The following is an 8,061-nucleotide window of genomic DNA, read 5'->3' on the forward strand; positions in this document are numbered from 1 at the left end:
TTTAATAAAGAGTTGATCCTGCTTATGAGAGAGGAGCTACAAATTTTGTCCGGACTGTGGCTGCGGCGATGGGAGACGTTGATATGATTATTTGTCCTTGCATTGATTGCCGTAATATAGATCGTCACTCAGGCAGTGTTGTAGTTGCTCATCTGGTAACAAGGGGAATGGACGAGGCTTATAAGAGGCAGTCTGATTGGTATCATCATGGAGAATTGATACCAATGGCTGAAAGTGAAAGCAATCAAAGCCAGTGGAATGATGAGATTGTTGGGTTATATCAAGCTGCTGAATTTTTGGATGAGGAGTTTGCTGCGAAACTTGAAATTGCAGAGGGTGATGACAAGAAGAAAGATGATTTTCTTGAGAAGATTGCTGATGCTGAAACGCCACTATATCCAACTTGTGTATCACTATTCAGACTTAACACAAAGAATGGCTGGTCTGACAAGAGCTTCAATGATCTGCTAGAGACATTGCCTGAGATGCTACCAAAGGATAATGTCTTACACACCTCAGTATACGAGGTGAAGAAATTTTTGAGATCCTTTGATATGGGTTACCAGAAAATTCATGCATGTGTCAATGATTGCTGCTTATTCAGAAAGAAGTTCAAGCTGCTTGAGAACTATCCTAAATGCAATGCTTCAAGATGGAAGACTAACATGCACACTGGTGAATTAAAGAAAGGAGTCCCGCAGAAAGTATTACGCTATTTTCCAATATTTCCGAGACTTAAAAGGATGTTTAGGTCTGAGCAAATGGCTAAGGATTTAAGGTGGTATTTCAGTAACAAGAGCGACGATGGCAAACTCCGTCACCCTGTGGATTCAGTCACATGGGATCAGATGAATCACAAATACCCATCATTTGCAGCAGAAGAAAGGAATCTGAGGCTTGGACTTTCTACGGATGGATTTAATCCATTCAATATGAAGAATATAAGGTATAGTTGTTGGCCTGCTTTGCTTGTAAACTACAATCTGCCACCTGACTTATGCATGAAGATGGAGAACATCATGCTTACCTTGTTAATTCCTGGGTCTCAACAGCCGGGCAATAGTATTGATGTCTACTTAGAGCCACTCATAGAGGATCTATGCCAGCTGTGGAATTATGGTGAGTTAACATATGACGCCTATAGTAAAACGACTTCTACACTTAACGAAATGCTTCTATGGACGATAAGTGATTTTTCTGCTTATGAGAATCTTGCTTGCTGCAAAGTAAAGGGTAAAATGGGCTGTCCTTTATGTGGGAAAAATACGGACTCGACATGGTTGAAGTTCAGCAGAAAACATGTCTATATGTGCCGCAGAAAAGGTCTTCCACCAACACATACTTATAGGGGAAAGAAGTCATGGTTTGATGGAAAAGCTGAACACAGGAGAAAGGGAAGGATACTAAGTGGTCGTGAAATTTTTCAAAACCTGAAAAATTTCAAAAACAACTTTGGAAATCTGAAACAAGCTGCAAGAAAGAGAAAAAAAGGGGACAATATATACTGAATTAGACTATGACAGTGAGGATTATCTAGTGAGTCAGAAGAAGATGAGGAGGAAGAAGTATAAGTTCACGAGGAGGAGTTATCCAGATTGAAGAAAAGGTCGATTTTATTCAAGCTACCTTATTGGGAGGAACTCCCTGTTAGAGATAACCTATATGTAATGCATGTGGAGAGAAATGTGGCTGCGAGTATTGTATCAACATTGTTGCATTGTGGGAAATCAAAAGATGGTTTAAATGCTCGTAGAGATTTGGAGGTTCTTGGTATTAGGAAGGAATTGCACCCTAAATTCAGAGGAAAAAGAACATACCTACCTGTAGCAGTTTGGTCTTTATCCAAGACAGAGAAAAAGATTTTTTGTAGGCGACTTTTTGAGTTCAAAGGCCCAGATGGGTACTGCTCCAACATATCCAGAGGCTACAAACAATCTGCAGGTCTAGTGCTAAGGATACTTCACAAGCGGTGGATTTGGTATCATACTATGGGACAATAACAGACATTATCTTGTTGGACTACAATGTGTTTTATGTCCCTTAAGACACGGGAAAGTCGGTTCGAGGACACTTGGGCCAAAAGAGGCGAGGCCCATGAAGATCAGAGTCAACTCAAATTCAAACGTTGAGCATTAAAGCCGAAGAATCAAAACGGACACATTTAAGAAGAAATAATTGTACTTAATTGCTCATTTTAATGTCGTTTATCTATGTATAAATATAGAGGCCAATGGTCATGTAAAAGGGATCTTCCTCTCAAGAGAAAAATAATATAGCAATTTTCGTTTCAATTTATAAGTTTTTACGCATTCATTTTTGTCCCTCAAGAATTATCTTTCCCACTTAACAAAATACTTGAGTGTGTGAATCCGACATCCACATTTTGGCGCCGTCTGTGGGGACATCAGGATTCTTGAGTGGTCAGATTTCTTCTTTTCTACATTCCCGAGATAAGCGACAATGTCCGGAGGAGACGCCGTTGAGACATCATTGGCCGAAACCCTCAAAGCTATGCAGCAAACCATGTCGGACATATCACAAAAATTTTCGGATGTGGAGAAGGCCGTCGATACGTTGCAAACATCCCAGGTATCTCTTAGTCAAAACGTCAATAATATACAAACTCGTGTTCGCTCTTTAAGTGCAGGAAACCCGGTGGGAACCCGAAGAGGGATATTCAACTCGCCAAGTTCCGCTGCACGAAATGAAACCAGCGGACAAACAACTCCCGGTGCTACTAATAATGTAGCTCAGACGTCGGAAGAAGAGATGCAGCTCGGGGATGAAGAACAACTTGCAGCTCAGTACGAGCAGGAGAACCTCGACCAGTTCGAGACCATGAGGAAGGTTAGCCAGGAATTAAAAGAAATGAAATCAAAATTTCATCAGGCTACAAGTTCGGAGCCAGACATCAATCGAGTCATTGAAGAAGCAAGGCGAACCCCTTTTATCCCGCGAATTGCAAGTTTGAGGATCAAAGATTCCCGGAAGCTCAAGTTGGACCCTTACAGCGGATTGGAGGATCCAAAAAGCTATCTCGCAGCTTTTCTGATCGCTGCTGGAAGAGTCGAATTGGATGAAGCTGATGAGGATGTAGGATACTGCAAGCTTTTTTCGGAGAATCTGTGTGGCCAAGCTCTAATGTGGTTCACCCAATTAGAGCCGGGTTCGATCAGCAATTTCAACGAACTATCAGCCGTGTTCTTAAAGCAATACTCTATCCTTATGGATAAAAGCGTTTCGGATGCCGATCTTTGGAACTTAACGCAAGGACCTAATGAGTCACTTCGAGTTTTCATCACCAAATTCAAAGGAGTGCTATCAAAGCTCCCAAGAATCTCGCAGCAATCAGCTTTATCTGCCCTACGAAAAGGATTGCGACATGATTCAAGGTTTAAAGAAGACCTAATACTTCATAAACCAGACACAATTCAGGATGCACTCTTTCGCGCGAACAATTGGATGGAGGTAGAGGACGAAAAAGAAAGTTTTGCCAAAAGAAATAAACAAGAAAAACCAGCAATCACCGTCCCTGCCAGGAAGTTCGAGCCTAGGGAGAGCAAAGGACCAAAGAGGTTTGGGTCGCAACCTTTCAACAATACCGTCGGGAAGCAATTCCAAGGGAAAGGAAGATCAAACACTTGGGTCCGTGATGAAAGTCTATATTGCGACATTCATAAAGTAACCGGACATTTAACCAAGGATTGCAGCGTTCTTAAAAAGCACCTCGCAGAGCTTTGGGCTAGTGGCGATCTTTCTAAATTCAATATAAAAGATTTTGTGAAGGAATACCACGAAGCAAAGGAAAACTCCAAAGATCAAGATTCCAAAAGACCAAGGTTATCCAACGAGGAAGAACCAAGGAGTTCGAAGGGTAAGATCAATGTGATTCTAGGAGGCTCCAGATTTTGCGGAGATTCAATAAGTTCCATCAAAAAGCATAGGCGAAACGTCTTACTCAAAGCAAGCTTGAGCGAAGAAATTGATTTTCAAGGTGCCCCAATATCATTTAACGAAGAAGAAACACGGCATCTCGAAAGACCGCATGATGATGCTCTGGTTATTACTCTTGATGTCGCTAACTTTGAAGTATCAAGGATCCTTATAGATACAGGCAGTTCGGTCGACTTGATCTTTTTAAGTACTCTAGAAAAAATGGGAATCAGCCGAGGAGACATAGTAGGACCCCCATCTCCATTAGTTGCGTTCACAAGCGAGTCAGCCATGTCTCTCGGAACAATCAAGCTACCGGTCCTTGCCAAGAAAGTATCGAAGATCGTGGACTTCGTGGTCTTCGATAAACCCGCAGCTTACAACATCATCCTTGGGACTCCCTGGATTTATCGGATGAAAGCAGTCCCCTCTACATACCATCAATGTATCAAATTTCCAACATCAAATGGGGTGGAAACAATTCGAGGAGATCAAGAAGCTTCACGGACGTGTTACTTAGCTAGCCACCGTCTGAAGATCCAATAGCAATTAACAAAGCCCGCAAAAGAAGGACTAAAAACAAAATTTCCTAGTGGGCAGAAGAAAGAGGATGTAGTAGTCGAAGTGGTACTGGAAGAAGACAAGCCGGACCGGAAAATTAGAATTGGAGCAACGTTGACTGGCCAAATAAAAGAAGCTTTGATCGAACTCTTAAGGAAAAACAAAGCATCATTTGCATGGTCAGCAGCGGACATGCCTGGCATAAATCCGAGTATAATTTGTCATGAACTAAACGTGGATCCAAGCTTCAAACCGGTGAAACAAAAAAAGAAGAAAGCTTGGAGTGGAGCGGGCAAAAATAGTAAATGACGAAGTGGATAAACTTTTGAAGATAGGGTCCATAAGAGAAGTGCAATATCCGGAATGGGTAGCAAACACTGTCGTTGTCAAGAAAAAGAATGGGAAAGATAGGGTTTGCATCGATTTTACAGACCTGAATAAAGCATGTCCCAAAGATAGTTTCCCGCTCCCGCATATAGATCGACTTGTAGAGTCCACCGCTGGAAATGAGCTGTTAACGTTCATGGACGCCTTCTCGGGTTATAATCAGATAATGATGAATCCCGAAGATCAAGAAAAGACGTCATTTATCACAGATAGAGGTATCTACTGTTACAAGGTAATGCCTTTTGGTTTGAAAAATGCAGGAGCAACTTACCAGCGGTTGGTGAACAAAATGTTTCACAATCACCTCGGGAAGACTATGGAAGTTTACATAGATGATATGTTGGTTAAATCGTTGAAGAAAGAGGATCATGTTAAACATTTGGAGGAATGTTTTGATATTCTCAATAAATATCAAATGAAGCTGAACCCGGCGAAGTGCACATTTGGAGTCCCATCCGGAGAATTCCTTGGTTATATCGTGACAGAAAGAGGGATTGAAGCCAATCCAAATCAAATTAACGCCTTTCGGAACATGCCATCTCCAAGAAACTTCAAAGAAGTGCAACGGTTGACTGGGCGGATTGCGGCTTTGAATCGTTTTATCTCGAGGTCAACAGATAAGTCGTTGCCTTTCTACCAAATTCTAAAAGGGAACAAAGGATTCATTTGGGATGAGAAGTGCGAAGAAGCCTTTGGGCAGCTTAAGGCATACTTAACCACTCCACCTGTACTGTCCAAACCGGAAGTGGATGAAAAACTCTACTTGTACGTTTCAGTTTCAAACCACGCGGTTAGTGGAGTCTTGGTTCGGGAAGACCGTGGGGAGCAGAAACCAATTTACTACGTGAGCAAGTCAATGACAGATCCGGAAACCAGATACACAATGATGGAAAAACTTGCACTCGCGGTGGTAACTTCGGCTCGGAAGCTGCGTCCATATTTTCAATCCCATCCGGTTGAAGTATTAACTAACCAACCACTCCGAACAATACTTCATAGTCCAAGTCAGTCCGGACGTTTGGCGAAATGGGCGGTTGAATTAAGCGAGTACGACATAGAGTTCAAAAGCCGGATCAGTATGAAGGCTCAGGTCTTAGCAGACTTCCTGACCGAATTACCGATACCTGGAACGATAGAGCAACCGGAGAACCAAACTTGGAAATTACACGTAGACGGGTGATATGTCTGTATTTTGCTAGTTTTTACCATGCATTTACATCTCATTTAGTCTAGTTTCATCCTTGTTTCATGTCTTTAACTCTTAGTTTGAGTCATTTTGCATCACTTTGCATACTTAGAGTATTCTACATTAGCATAGCATGCATTCTTGCATTTTGGAGTTGTATCTGGTACATTCAGGTACTAAGGAGCAGTTCCAGAGCAGTGTACTCGAGCAGAGCCAGATCAGTGTACTCGAGCAGTGCAAGAGCAGTGCCAGAGCAGTTCCAGAGTAGTGTACTCGAGCAGTGTACTCGAGCAGAGCCAGAGCAGTGTACTCGAGCAGATTTCTGAAGAGAAGACCAAGACATACTCGACCAATCTACTCGAACAGGCTACTCGAACTGGACCTGAGAGACTTACCCGAGCAAGATGCAACCTTTGAAGAATGGACTACTCGACCAAGCCACTCGAGTACCAGCTCGAGTAGACCCTAAACCGACTTTCTATTTTGTCGTTTTGTGTACTAGGGTTTTCTACTTTTGCTATAAATAGACCTCTTAGGGCTTTGCCCAAAGGATATCGTTTTTAGCCTCTGAACAATTTTTCTGCAAACTTTTGTAATCCAAATTACTTTTGATCCTTTGAGTTTTTGCAATAATTTCCTTCTGCAAAGTTGTTTATCTTGCTTTGATCTACAACATATGAAGTTTTTATCGATTTCTGGGTTTGTGCAATTTTCTGGGTTTGTGTTCTTGAGCATGTCTGAGTAGTGGATTAGGGTTCTTGAGGATGGGATAGATTAGGTGCGGAATCCTTAGTTTATTTAGGTGTTTAAGTGTAGAATTGCTTGAATCCCTTCTGGATTAGTAGTACTTAGTGCTTATTCCTTTCTGATCAACTGGGATTTGAACCCAGACATTTCCACACCCACCAAGTGTTCGATGAAATGTCTGAACCAACTACTCCAGAGATTTACATACTCTAGCCCAAGAGATTGGATGTTTAGAATGTTTATTGACTATATTAGATTGAATCTTATTGCCTGCTTTGCTAGATTTCGCTAATGATGATTAGGTCTGGAACTGGTATTGCTTGAGGATCTCTGTCATGAGAGTGAATTGGTCTGTAGTTGAATCTATTGTCTAGGGATAGCCTGTTTGGATTGTTAACCACCTAAGTAGATTAAGGAGACTGCTATAATCGATTACCCTATCCTCAGGACCTTTTATCTCATTTGATTGCTTATCTCTTTACTTGTCTCTTTACCTGTTGCTTATTGCTGCTTAGTATTGATAGTTCTTTCTCTTTATGCACGATCACTCCTGTTCCGTAGTTTTATCGCTTATGCATGATCGCTTAGTATTGCTAGATAACAAAACAATATTCGGCTTGGCTTGACTTAGTTATCTCTGATCACATCTTGATTGATAGTAAGAGCACCTGATTGGATTGATAACCCCTTATACTGCAATGACATGAAAGTATATTAGGGTAATTGATAGTAAAATCCTAGTATCAATTTGGCGCCGTTGCCATTTGGGTGTCTGCTTGTTACATTCAAGATTTTAGAATTGCTAAGATCAAGTTCTTTCTTTACTTTGGCTACTAACTACTCTCTTCAACTACTTGTTTTTTGTGTTCCAGGCACTAGCTCGAGTACCAACTCAACACGTGCATGCAAACTCGTTCCAAAGGTTCTGACAATCTCATCAGCTACAGAGACAACATCAATCGTTTAGCTCGTGAGTTGAGAGAGCGTAGAGACAGAGACGGTTGTGAACAGCACAATCCAGCTGCTATGGACGAACAAGATCAAGACAATCAGGGAGTTGGTATACCACGGAACATTGGTGATGGTGATGCACCACGCAACCATCAACAGAGACAGGGCATCGTTCCACCTCATGTCCAGAACAACAATTTCGAGATCAAGAGTGGATTGATCTCAATGATTCAAGGTAACAAGTTTCATGGGTTGCCTCTGGAAGACCCCTTAGATCACTTGGATAATTTTGATAG

This window comes from Arabidopsis lyrata (genome assembly GCF_000004255.2).
Source record: "Arabidopsis lyrata subsp. lyrata unplaced genomic scaffold ARALYscaffold_8, whole genome shotgun sequence".
NCBI classification, from domain to species: domain Eukaryota; kingdom Viridiplantae; phylum Streptophyta; class Magnoliopsida; order Brassicales; family Brassicaceae; genus Arabidopsis; species Arabidopsis lyrata.